Genomic DNA, 14615 nt, shown 5'->3' with positions numbered 1-14615 from the left:
TAGAGGTGGGATTTCATCATGTTGGCCAGGATGGTCTTGAACCCCTGACTTCAAGTGATCCGCCTGCCTCGGCCTCCCAAAGTGCTGGGATTACAGGCATGAGCCACCACTCCCAGCCTAGCATTGTGGTTTTCTAGCCAGTCCTCTTTCTTCAGTTTGGTTTGTTCGTTTTTGGTCACCACTTTAATGGACTTCTGTATCTCTTTATCCTCTGGCCTGTTATCTGCTTGGAACCAGGTGGGTGTCATGAGGAAGGATCATGGGGACAGGCACATAAACACATGTAGCCACCCCCTTTCCATCTTCCTTAGCAACCAGGTATGTGGGAAGAGAGTGAACAGCAAAAAAGGCATAGAGGAAAGCTAGAGAATAGGGAGGGCAGTGAATGTCCCATTGTCCATGTCACAGGCCCTCTCATTTATATGCTATTGCCAAACAGGAGAAAGGAAGCAAAAGCTTTTGGGGGAAATGGGTAGAGACAGGGATGAATAAAGGTAATGAACCATACTGTGAATGATCAGATGAGCAGCAACTGATAAGTTGGAAAAGGAGGAGGCAATTTAGAGGACTTCTATAATCAGAGTCCTAGAGTTGAAGGCAGAGATGAGAAGGAGAGGACTAAAATGGCCAGGGTGCCAAAAATAATGTGAATGAGTTTAAAAGTAAGAAGAGATCAATGGAAGTGAACCAAAAGGGCACGTGGAGGATGCTGGATGTTGGGCAGGCTGGTATAGCGTGAAAGTTGGATATGGAGGCCATAGCAGGACTATGTTAGGAGAGTGTGACTCTAAGCGTGGGAAGCTCTGGGGTAATGAGGACCACACAGATGTTTCAAGGTATGTCATAAAGGAGTTAAAAGGAACAAAATCATTGGCATGGAAACTTGCATTTCCTATCATTCCATTCTAGTCGGAGAGCTTGTTTCCTAAGAGGTGCTTCAATCTTTAGTCAGGGGTGACATGAACTCCTTCAAAGATTTCGGCCTATGAAAGGCAGAATCATGTGGCAGACAGAGGACACGACCCACGGTTTCTGATATTCCTCTATTACAATAACTCTGTCTACTACATGGTGCAAATCCAGCTTTCATATCATATAATCCTCTCAACTCTGACATATGAGGTTGGCACTGTCATTTCCATTTTACAAATGAGATGAGGTTCAGAGGTATTGTTTAGTATCTTCGCCTGTAAGTACATGGAAGAGTTGGAATTCGAACTGAGAGCCAGGACGTGAACTTCCAAGTGTCTTGCTTTAGCACTGCCTGTCCCAGAAGGTTTGTACCTTTCTGCTTCTGCAGAAACTAACTAAAGATTTTCTCACCTGCTGAGAGTTGAGGATGTTGCTTCAGGCATGTTCAGACTTCTGGGGGGAGCATTGACATGAAACACAATGGGGTAGTGATAATAGCATAATGTTCTTCTCACTGAAATTTTAAAGAAGAAATGATTTTCATTGCTTTTTGTAGTTTATGGGCAATGGAGTTCTGAGTTGCTTGCTTTGCTGCCCAAGAAAAGTAGGAATGATTGCTGCATGTGTTTATGTCATTGAGAAAGTCATATTAATGGTAGTAAAAAAGAAAACTGTTTTTCTTCCTCAAGCTGTTTGAATTTCCTTATATTAATCATTTGAGTTTTCAGCAAGCTTCTAGGATTCCTATCAGGAAAACCAAATTGCATATTAGTTAGTTCACAGTCCTGAGCAGGCCACTTGGTAAAAATGAAAAGCTATTCATGAACTTTTTATTCTTTCTTCTACTTCTTCTGCGTTTGTGGTAGACAATGTTTAGCTATTATGAACATTTTCTTAAGAGCGACTCTCACAGTCTAACAAATGGTATAAATAGATTTTGCATAGACAGTCAAGCAGAGAGTAATATTTATTCAGAAGACTGTCTGCATCTAACTTGGTGTGGTCAAGGGTGGCAAAAATAGTCTTATTACATTATAAAATTTATTAGAATATACACACTTGACAAACAAAATATGGTGGATTTAGGTCAGCTATTTGCTTATACAATAGATCTTGTTCGTATTTGACATTTAATTTAAGCTTCACTTATCTGAGGGCTGGAAGTAGGATAAGTATGTTCTGCATGTGTTATGCTTCTTGTTTTATAAGACTTAACTTGTCCACAGTTATCCGGAAATAATTCATAATCAGTGATTTAGGGACAAGGAAGCCTTGTGACATGTTCTGAAAGTGTCTTTCTGAAATGAAGTTCTGAAAAGTTGAATTATGGAGACCCTAACAGGGGTTTCTATTTTTGAGGAATGAAATAGCTACATTTGCTTTCTTGGTCTTTTGACTAATTATCCTCCCTGCATACTGAATTGATACAGTTAAAAACAAGCTTCTAACAAATCCATAATGAATCTATTCAGTGCCAGGAGTCTGTGTTCTGTGTAATTGTCCTGCTCTCAAAAATGCTGGGTAGAATTTTCTACATGGGCCACATGTGTGGAAATGACATAGAAAACATTTGACACATCAGTGACTTATTTTTAATATATCTGAGAAAAATAAAGTCCGCTGCTGTAAAATCTGCACTTGTAGATGTGTGAGCCCTAAATAACCTTTAAAATTGGTCGTGGTGTGGTGGGAGATGTTGGTATTCATGAGTGTTTTGACATGTTTGACATTTTATGTATGGTGCACTGCTCTGTCTGTCTAGCATTTTCTTCCCCAATAGTGCATATTTTCTTACTAAAATGCAGCTTTCGGTGTTTATATTTGGGGTCTCCAAGTCTGCTTATTGGATGAATGATTTGCTTGTTACATATGCAAATCATATTTTAATGAATTAGGTTATGATTGATTTTTATATTATAAGCATAAAAGAGGAATTCACAAAAAATATATTTTTGATTTTAAAAGAAGCAATAGATGATAAAATATATTCGATACATGTTACATATCCCGAACTTGCTGTGGTCCTGGGTTAGTAAATAAAGAAAAGCAATTCTCTGCAATGATTATGCTCTCTGAAGCCCAGGAATTTGTGCACCAGAATCTGGTACCATGAATACAGGTTTTAAAAATTAGTCTGAGCAGCATCTAACTTTGTCCTTAATTTATATTTGGAAGGGATAAAAGGGTCCCTAGTAAAGAATTGCCAGTTGAACTGAAAATCCAGGTGGCCTTGGGGTAAATATAACGTAAAAAACACATACCTAAGTATATGTAGAATCAGATGTCAATAGCACTCACTGAATAGGATATATGTTTGATATTATGGTCATCTCCTTTTGCATCATCTTCTATATTAATTCTCTAGGTTGAATTCAATAAGTGAGTTCCAAACTAATCTTTGGTGAAGCATTTTTCAAATTTATGACTACCATGCTACTTTTTTTTTTTTGAGTATTAGAAAAGGCACCAATTTTGATTGAAAAGGTTTTGCTCTCACGTTTTTACCTTTGTGTTAAAACTCAATGCTATACAGTCTGTTCTGATTTCTATTCAAACTTGACTAATGATAGATTTGGCTGAAAGTTTCATAATTCAGAATTAATATGTTGCTAATTACCTTTTCCCTCTATAAAGTCCTTGTTACTAATAATGTGGCTTCCCTTTAAATGTTATTCTCTTTAATACTGTAACTGACTCTAAGGCGTTGACATTTTTTTGTCCCAGATATTTCTCCTGTTTTTAATCTCCACTTGTTGTCACATGCCAGGACAGCACTGTACCTCCAGGTGGTAGGACAGAGGGGCAACTTTCTTTGTGCAGGGTGTCAGGGTTCTTTTTCTCTGAAGCGCAAGTTTTATGTGCACTTTTCTTTGTACCTTGTCCCTGGAGACTAGCACATCACCTCCATGACACACGTAGCAGTTGTGGCCTGGGGTTTGACTAGGAAAGCATAAGTTTACTTTCAATAAGCAGAAGTATTTAATGTTGCTTCTTGCAATTCAAATGGTATCAAGAGACCAACTTGCTGCTCTATCTAAGAGTACCTTCCCATGTTCTCTTCTTGACTAACAAAGCCTCCGTGTCTCTCTCATCCCTTTGAGGTTCTTCTTGAGCAAAATTTCATTCATAAAACACAAAACAACATAACTTTAACATTGAAAGTGCAGTGCTGCTCTTTTAAAAATATTATTTTGATTTGTAGAGCAATGTAAATGATTATAGTCTGACACTAACAAGATTGTGAATCTCATTTTCAATGTTATGAGTTAGGAAAAATGCAAGGCTTTTCTTGAATGTGCAGTGTTTTGTATGCTCAACATTGCTTTCATCAAAATATGTACTGTTGATTCATTCATTACATTTCTTGTCTGTACTTAACTCAAAAGCAAGGAAAAGAAAATCAAGTGCTTGTCTTTCCTTGAGTTAATTTCCCTTAACATGTATTCAAAATAAGCATTCCAATGTAGCATCATGTAAAATAGTTATGGAATTTGATGATTATAGGAAAGTTGGTGTGGGTGAGAAATGCATCATTCATTAGATTGCAAGGTACTATAAACAAGAAGCTGTAAATAAGCACTTTTTCCCCTTTCTGTAACTTGAATACAAATACTTGCATTATGTGGACATATTCATAAATTTTGATGATAACTTAGTGAAACAGGACCATAAATATGGAAACGAGGCATATTATTAAACGTATATGATTTTACAATGAATGCTTATTATTTTTAAAAGTCTTTGTTCCTATGGCTTTTACTTAGAGAAATCAATCTTCTGGTACTATGAATAGCCGAATCATATTTTTTCCTCTAGCTAATAACAGTAACTTCCAAAATTGAAGACTGAACCACAGCAGTCAAACTTAACAACATTTTGATCAAAACTGGTGACTAAAAGGAACATGAAGCCTGTGATACAGTTTCACAAAACCTTATTTGAAATCTTATTCAGATTAACATGGGCACTGTCACATGTGCTGAAAATTGGTTGAGAGACCATAAATAAAATGAACTGTTATTCTGTAATAAGCTGACTTGTGTGGAGTGATTCAGTGATTCAGTTATAAGGTTTTTATTTAAACTTATTATTAATAACCCTTATAATGGGTAAAGATCATATTAATTACACTCACAAATGGTACTGAATCGAGATCTTGGTGACGCTGGAGAAATACAGTGCCACAAAGAGAGGTCAGGCATACATGGAAAAAGTAAAGCATTTCTCAGCTGAGAAAGATGAAAGCAAATATATCTCGTACACATCTCAGCACAAATTTGAAATACAAAGTATGAGTTCAAGAGAAATATTTGTAAAATGCTAATGCTTGGAATGAAGGCTAGAGAAAAATTTAGCTGGAAATATTCTGCTATGTTTATAGCAAATAATATTTTGCTGTATTTATAGCAAAAAATTCTTATATGCTTTTAAAGCTGCATGCCCAGAGACTTTTCACCAAGAGAACAAGAGAGGTAATCATCTTTTTTTTTTCTGTGTAAAGCATTGACGAGGCAGTACCAGAATCTTGCATACAGTCCTGAATGTCCCAGCACCACTGGGATGTTGACAAATTGGACAGATTTCAGAGAAGCACAACAAAAATGATTAAGGGGCTGGTGCAATTGACTTATGAGGACAGATTAAAACAACCAATTATGTATTGCTTACCCAAACTAGACGAGCAGCAGAGTGGGGAGGAGAGACAAGAAAACCATGTATGATTACTTGAGGAGTGTAAATACCAAAGTAGGAGATGAATTGTTTAGATTGGTCCAAAGTGGCTCTAACTTTGAGGTGAAAAGTCTCTGGGCATGCAGCTTTAAAAGCACTAATTTGGTAGATTATGAAAACATAATTTGCAGTGATGTCATTTGTAAAATAACGGAAGCAATTTTGAGGAATTGGTAAGCTGCATTGCTTTATTATTATTGTTTTTTTTCAAAATGCAAAAAGGAACTGCTTATTCACTATTGGGAAAACTTTTAGATGAGAACCAGGAAAAGGAAAGAAAACCCAATAGTTTACTTCAATTTAGAATGTGAAGAGCTTCATATGTAGTTTAGATTAAATATGACACATTCCAATAAAGGTCAGAGTGAATGTTAAATGAAGCTGTCCTAAAAATAGGACCATTCCTACTTTCACAGCTCTTCTTAGCATTACATGTATTCTTAGCCATATATTCTATAGTAGGATAATCTTAGCTTGGTCAGTGTTTATAAGAGGTTTCTAATGTTTTCTTTTACTAAAATAGTCCTCTCATGAAACTATTGTCCTCATAATGATACTGATGGGACAATGTTCACTATCAAATTGATGAAAGAACTAAGAAGTGTTTTCATTTGTCCCTTATTACTATTTTTCCTGTCATGTCCTTCTGAAACATGGCTCAGCTTGGAAGGAAAAAGAGCAAATGGAACGAAGTGGCCACTTTAAGTTACATAAGCATGGAAGTGAGGGAAGGGATACTACAAAGCACCCTATCTTAGAAGCCAAGCAAAGGAAAAGATTTCTTCTGGTGTCAAGGAGGAACATAAATGCCTTTAAAAACACTAATGGTAGAAAAAAAAATGCAAGTGAACTGAAGGCCCCTTAGGATCTCCTGCTTTCTCTGTCTTAGTAGGAGAGTGATTTTCCCATGCTAGAAGATGCAGTATGTGAGGTAGAGAAATGCAGAAGGAGAATCTCATTAACATGAGTTCTCTCCACTTCTCCATGCAATTGGAAACTGCCTGCTGTCAGGCTGCTGGGAAGCCAACATATGCAGGCTTCCAGGGCGTGCATGCTGCAGAAGGCTGAGTGTAATTATTTCTGGATAGGATCCTGTGTATGATTCCATGATAATACTGACTTACAGTTTCTCTTTATCTGAACTGATATTTCCTGTACTTATAATTTAAGCTTCTAATAGTGAGGTATCACGTTGGAGTTGCATACAGATATTTTATTTTAAACTAGAGAGTGAATGTTGAATTCTGGTGCATTTACTGTACTGACTGGAAGAAAGAAAGAAAGAAAAAAAAAATCCCAACTTTTTTTTTTTTCAAGGGTTGTTGTTGTTGTGTATAGCCGGTACATATGTGATAGTTTGTGGTCGGTTATACCCAATTTGTTCTATTTGTACTATCTTTAAATTTCTATTAGTTGTGTTTTATATCAAAACTCTCCACATAATTTTAGTTTCAAGATGACAAAGTGTTATATGGTACCTTCTTACTCTGCTGTAAGAGATACCAAATGTTTTTCTTTATTGTTACTATTTGTTAAAAATAATCAGTTTTAAAAACCGCATTGTCCTAATAAAAGTCAAAGAATAATGTTTACTAGACAATTTTATTAAGTGGAGAAGATGCTGTAAGACTTTTCAGTATCTATTTTTTTATTTTGTAAATGGTTATAATTTCTGTTTTTATTTTAGCAAACTCTTCAGCCCAGAGATTTAATTTAAAAATTTCTGTCTTAAAAAGTGATAGAGAAGAGATTACACAGGTAGACTGTGCTGTAAGCAAACATCTATAATTGTTAAACTGCTTTACTTGTGTTACTGTCTTAGAGATTTGGTAGAAAAATTACCTTATTTTTGCACAAAAAATTAGTGAAAGAAAGCTGCAATCATTGACTTTTTCTTGCAAGACTAATTATAAACTTTTCTAACATGAAACATTTCTGCTGTAACTATTTGCAAATTAAAAAATTCCAATGTGGAGAGAGGAGAGGGTTGATTTTTGTTTCCAGTTTTATGATTACTTTATTCTAAACATTTAAACATTCTTCTAATAATTTAAAGGAATGATGAATTTTGGATTATTCTGTGTATAGTGCTTATACCCAGGTTCTAGAATATTTAACTGCAAAGTCTTTTTATTATTCTAATTTATACAATAACCAGAAATTTGTTTTAAGTAATATCAAGCAGTTTTTTAAAAGAATTATTTCTTTTTATTTTCTAGTCTGGAATGGCTTCAGTGTAGAATCTTAGTCTTAACCCTTCACTTGGCGTATTAAACTTTTTATGTTGTTTATACTTTAAATTATTTTGAGCCTAGGTTTTTTACTACAAAACTTCCTGAATCGATTATGCAATTATTTTTTCTTTCTGTGTTGTTTGTGCTTCCTTTTGGTCTATTTGAAAGCATAGGGCAAATCCAGCCAGGGCTGAAGGGCCACATTAAGGAAACTAAGAGTTATGCAATAAGATTGTATGAGCGAATTGTCTAGATCTTTTCAAATTCAAGACATCATTGCATAAGACCTGAATTTTCTCTGGGTATGAGACCATTATTATTATTATTATCATTGTGCAATATTTATAATATCTATTTTGTGAATTTTATTCATTTTTGAGGCAGTTAACATTTGTTATCTTCTTAGAAAGATAAGCACTTGTTTGTTTCTTGAATTGTAAAATGATAACGCTTGATGTGATCTTACCAGGTTGACTGAGGCTATCTTTTTTCTCTTGGCCAATATTGTCTTGCTTTCCTTGCATGACAAAGACAATGTTCCATTTTAATTCCAACTAAATAAAGGGTAACCCATCAAGGGATGGGGATTTGAAAAAAATTTTTATGAACACTTTAATATTTGGATGCTAACTACTTTGAATATCCCATTAAAAGCAATGAAAGATTTATCTTTTAATACATTTCTGGGGCTCAGTGGAAATTCTTAGGCACTCCAGTGTTTTACCCTGTAGTGCATTAACACATTTATATTCCAGATAAACGTCTCAGAAATGACTGTTTTTAGGCCCACTTTAGGAAGGGCATATTTTGCATATAAAATATTATGATACAGTGACAGAATATTATAGCATTTAGTGAATGATTTAGTGAATACTCTCCCAAGTGTTTTTAGGATGCCAAGTGTAGCTAAATTACATGATGTACATTTGGCTTACTTATACAAAATGTATTTATTTATAGAAAAAGTAGTTTTTTGAAATGATTCTTTAACATATGTGAATAACTTCCATTGATTTTTTTCCAAGGAATAAGAAATATTTAAGTTGATATGAATGTGAGAGTTTTTGACAATGGTGAGCTTTGTTGCTTAACACTTCCTTTGTGGGTTTATAAATAATGTTTTATGTTCTAAAGATATGCACAATGCAGAAAAAATGCTTGAGGCAGTCAACATATATTATTACATGTACAGATACTAAATTGCTCTGACACTAATTAAGGCATAAATAATGGTATACCTAACCAAAGACAAGCAAAACATTTGTTTAGTCATTAAACTAAAACTTACTCATTTGCAAGTTCAAAGTTCATCTACTTAAAACAAGCCAGGTCAGACAGGGAAAACATAAGCAGCTGGACAGAGCCACGGTGCCCAGCTTTGCATCATTCTGAGGCCTTTGAACTCCCACTGAAGGTCTAGGGTCTTGAAGCATGTGGAAATAGGAATTGGCATGTTCAACAGGACGAACTCTTGTCTTTGAGCTTTTTATTTTCCATAAGTGTATACCAGACTCTGTTTACACGTCTTCCTCTCTTTGGTCTTGGTCAGTTTGGAGTTTTCAAGGGAAGGATCAGCCTAGTTTGTGTTCATATTAGGAGCACCTTTGGGAATACGATTAGTCACCTTGCTGAAAGGTACATATTTTAGAAAAAAGAATGAAAGAAGCAGCCTGCAGTGGAATGGTAGCTTTAGAATCTTTTAGGAGTACTAGGGGAACAGTTCCAAAGATTTGGGATATGAATGTGAAAGTTGACCAAATGCAAAATAGTAGTTACTGTATAACTCAATAATTCAATACATTGTATCACATATAAGATAGGTTGGAATTTTTAGCACTTCATATGAGCATTGAAGTAAAACTAGGAATCATTGGTGATATGGTTTGGCTCTGTGTCCCAACCCAAATATCATGTTGAACCCAGTGTTGGAGGAGGGGTCTTGTGAGAGGCGATTGAATCTTGGGGGTGAACTTCTCCCTTGTTTTCCTCATGATAGAATTCTCATGAAATCTGGTTTTTTGATAGCACTTCCCTTTTTGCTCCCCCTTTTCCACTCCTCCATGTGAAGAAGATACTTGCTTCTACTTCTTTCTTCTGCCATGATTGTAAGTTTCCTAAGGCCTCCCCAACTATGCTTTCTGTACAGCCTGTGGAACTGTGAGTCATTTAAACCTAATTTTTTCGTAAATTACCAAGTCTTAGATAGTTGTTTATAGCAGCTTGACAATGGACTAATACAACTGGTGAATGACCAAACATTTATGTTTATTGGGCATTGCCACTTGCTAGCAGTTACTGTTGTCAATTTTCCTATCCTATCTGTGTTTCAGTTTTCTCATAAATAAATGAAATAAAAATATAATCTTCTCTTAGGGTAGTTGTGAGGTTTATATGTATAAAATGCTTAGAGCAATGCCTGACTAGTGACTAATTCCTGGTAAGCTGTTATTACTTTGATTACTACTGTCTTACTGAGCTCTGAGAATACAATTATTTTCTATTTCAATTCTGCTTTTCCCACTTATTGATTCTACAGTTGTACTTCATGGTAATGTAAAGGTCCTCTTTTGGATTCATTTTCTCAATCAGTTTTGATGGTGAAGTCTCTGTGTGTGAGAGGGTAGGGATACTGGGAAGACAAAATCCATGGTCACTTCTCTCAGGCATCTTACAATCTTGTAAGGGAAACATACGTGAAAACAATACTTTCAATACAATATGTGAAGAACTCTAATGGGGGCCTATGAGTCATACATTGGATGTAGTCCCTACAAATGCTTGGGAGAACCTTCTCTTTTGCAGAGAAGGTATGAGTTTACTTCTAAGATAAGAAGGAAATGAAAAATTAAAGGCTTAAAGACATAAGAAGATCTGGATTTTCTGGGAAATGCTGGTGTATGTAAAACTCAAGGGTATTAATGGAAAATGAAGTTGGACTGATAAAAAGAATCTAGATTCTGCAAGCCATATGTTGCAGATTAAATGTGTTCCACAAACGTCTATGTGTTGAAAACTGAATCATGCAGGAGTGTTGAGAGAAGGGACATATAAGAGTTGATTAGGTCATGAGAATTCTGCCTTTCATGAAGGGATTAATGCTGTTATCTCAGGAGGGAATTATTTAACTTGGGAGTGGGTTCCTGATAAAAGTATGAGTTTGGCCCCATTTTCTCTCTCTGTCTCTCTTGATAGGTTGCCGGGTAATGCCTTCCATTACAGGATGACTCTTGCCTTATGCCAGTGTCATGCCCTTGGACTTCCCAGCCTCCAGAACCATAAGCCAAAATAAACTATTCTTTATAAATAACCCAGTCTCTGGTACTCTGTTATAGCAGCAGAAAATAAACTAAGACACCATATAAAGGAGTTTATTTTATATTTTGACAAATAGGCAGTAGGAAGCAATTTATGAACCTCGAACTGGGAAATAAAACTGATTACATTTTTATAAAAATCACTCTGGCTGCACATGGAGAATGGATGGAGAATGAGAAGTTAATTGGAAAAATAGGAGACCTAGGAGAATGTTGTAGACATCTGGAGAAAAGATACGAACATAAATTAAGGCAGTAGCAGGAGGGATACAGGGAAGAAGGATGAATGCAAGAGATATTTTACAGAAATTTTGATAACTCGGAAATAGACTAGTGAAACATAAAGGAAAGGAGAGGAATACAACTTGATTCCTAGATTTTAGGTTTGAGCATTAGGGTGGTGGCAATAGACACTATGGAGGCAGAGCAGTTATTAGAAACTCTAAATATCTCATCTTGGTTTTCTCATCTATGTGCTGCACCAGGCAATGTAAGAACTTCAAAAACCTAAGAAGCTTTTCCTACTCCTGTTATCATACATACAATATACACTTTTCTTCTAATATAGAAATTAATTTTTAATTAAAGCAATGTATTTATATGATTAAAAGAAATCAAATCATCTGTAAAGTCTTATAAGTACAGGAATCTCTTGACATCACCTTTCCCCATTTCCTAGTCTCTCTTCCTAGAAGGAATCACTTTCAGTGGTTTTTCTAAACATACTGATTACACTTTTATTTCTTGAATTCTCAATTTTGGAAATTATTTATTGACTTCTCATTATGACAGTTGAGAAATGTGCCCTCTTCCAAGCTATTTCTACTCTCCTCTGCTTATTTTCTTTTCAATTTCCTCCATCCTTTTGATGTACCCTTTTCTTTTCTTTTCCCTTCTCTTCCATCTTTTCTCCCCTTATCTCCTCTTCTTCCACTCTCCTCTCTTCTCCCCTCCCCTCTTTTCTTTTTGCTTTTCTTTTCTTTTCAACATAGTTTTGCTCTGTCACCCAGGTTAGAGTACAGTGCTGCCATCATAGCTCACTGCAGCCTTGAACTTCTGGACTCAAGTACTCCTCCTGCCCCAGTTTCCCAAGCATCTGGGACTACAAGCATATGCCACCATGCCAGGTACAGCTGAACCATTTTGATTTCTCACCCATAGTGTACAACGTTTCAATTTCTCCACATCCTTGCCAACACTTCTCTTGTTTTTCTTTGATAATAGCTATCCTAACAGGTATGAGGTGATATCTCATTGTGGTTTTCATTTGCATTTCTCTGACGATTAGTGCCTTGAACATATTTTCTGTAGGACATTTTTATGTCTTCTTTGGAATGCCTATTAAAGTGTTCTGCATATTTTTAATTGGGTTTTCAGTCTTTTTTTATTTTTTTGCTATCGCATTGTAAGAGTTTCTTATATATTTCAAAAATTAACCCTGTAACAGGTATATGAGGTATATGTTTGCAAATATTTTCTCTTGTTCTGCGGATTGCCTTTTCACTCTGTTGATTGTTTGCTTTGCTATGTGGAAGCTTTTTAGTTTGATGTAGTTCCATTTGTCTATCTTTACTTTTGTTGCCTATGGCTTTGGGGTCATATCGATAAAAACATTGCCAAGATCAATATCATGAAGCTTTTCCTGTAATTTTTTTCCAAAATTTTATAGTTTCAGGTCTTATGTTGAAATATTTAATCCATTTATAGCTGACTTTTGTCTATAGTGTAAGATAAAGATCCAATTTTTGCACGTGGAGATCCAGTTTTCCCAATACTATTTGTTGAAGAGACTATCTTTTCCCCACTGAGTATTCTTGGCACCCGTGTTGAAGATCAGTTGTATATATGTATGTACAGATTTATTTCTGGGATCTCTATTTGGTTCCATTGCTCTATATGTCTGTCTTTATGCCAGTACTATGCTACTTTGCTTTTTTATTTTTGAGCTGGTGTCTTACTCTGCCACCCAGACTGGAGTGTAGTGATGCAATCTCAGCTCACTGCAACCTCAGCCTCCTGGGATCAAGTGATTCTCTTGCCTCAGTGTCCCAAGTAGCTGGGACTACAGGCACACCTTACATGCCCAGCTAATTTCTGTATTTTTAGTAGATATGGAGTTTCCCCATGTTGGGCAGGCTGGTCTCAAACTTCTGACCTCCTCAGGCGATCCGCTCGCCTTGGCTCCCAAAGTACTGTGATTATAGGTGTGAGCCAGTGTGCCTGGCCAACCTACCATCTCTGGACATATACGACTTTAATTACTATAGCTTTGCAATGTATTTTAAAACCAGGAATTGTGATGTCTTGAGCTTTCTCTTCTTTCTCAAAATGTTTTTGACTATTCAGGGCCTTTTGTGGTTCCATGTGAATTTAGAATTGTGTTTTAGTTTTTATTGTTTTTTTGGTTTATTTATTGTTTTTTATTTTGAGATGGAGTCTGGCTCTGTTGCCCAGGCTGGAGTGCAGTGGCGTAATTTCAGCTCACTGCAACCTCTGTCTCCTGGGTTCCAGCAATTCTCCTGCCTCAGTCTCCTGAGTAGCTGGGATTATAGACGCCTGCCACCATGCCTGGTGTACAATTGTGTTTTATATTTCTGTAAGAAATGGTATTGGGATTTTGATGGAGAACGTATTGAATTTATAGATAGCTTTGATACCCATCCCTTATTTTAATCCTGTTGCTTCTGAATATTTTCTACCACTGTATGAAAATTATGATTATTCTAGCATGAGAACTGGTTTTATCATCATGCAACAAGTAGCTTTTCATTTCTGAATCTTTTAGAATGTATTAATTGAAAACTTGTCATTTACTATTTTCTAACATGTTCTGCCTTTCTTGAAGAATGCATAAAGTACAGAGTATAAAGAACATCTATCAAGATTGGTTCAGCAGGCTTTGGCTATGAAAGTCTCAAGAAATGACTAATAATCAGTTTTGATTAGTGAGAAGAGAGAAGCAGGAGTAAATCAGCTACCACACATGTGACTCAGCCTAGGATTAAGAGTTCCAATTCTTCCCAGGTGAATGAATTTTTTTTTTAATGCTATTGTAGAAGAATAAATAGTATATGAAGATTTCAAAATTTTTAAATCCTTGAAAACTTTATAAAATGGAGAAAAATTTGTTCATATGAAAAGGAATTATATTGAAACTAAAAACTGCTGCAAAGATTGCAAACTTGTTCAATAATGGTTCATGTAAAAAAAAAAAAAAACCAACCTGTGCATAACTTACCTGTGTTGAGAAGACAAGGGTTTTAAAGGATTTTGATATTCGTCTCTCTCTTCACAAATTGGTAGCTGATAACATTTGGTTCTTTGAAAATGTCCTTATATTGACAGGTTCCTTCCTTCCTTCCTTCCTTCCTTCCTTCCTTCCTTCCTTCCTTCCTTCCTTCCTTCCTTCCTTCCTTCCTTCCTT

This window comes from Cebus imitator, unplaced genomic scaffold, assembly GCF_001604975.1.
Source record: "Cebus imitator isolate Cc_AM_T3 unplaced genomic scaffold, Cebus_imitator-1.0 Scaffold10, whole genome shotgun sequence".
NCBI classification, from domain to species: Eukaryota; Metazoa; Chordata; class Mammalia; order Primates; family Cebidae; genus Cebus; species Cebus imitator.
This window is presented reverse-complemented; position numbering follows the sequence as displayed.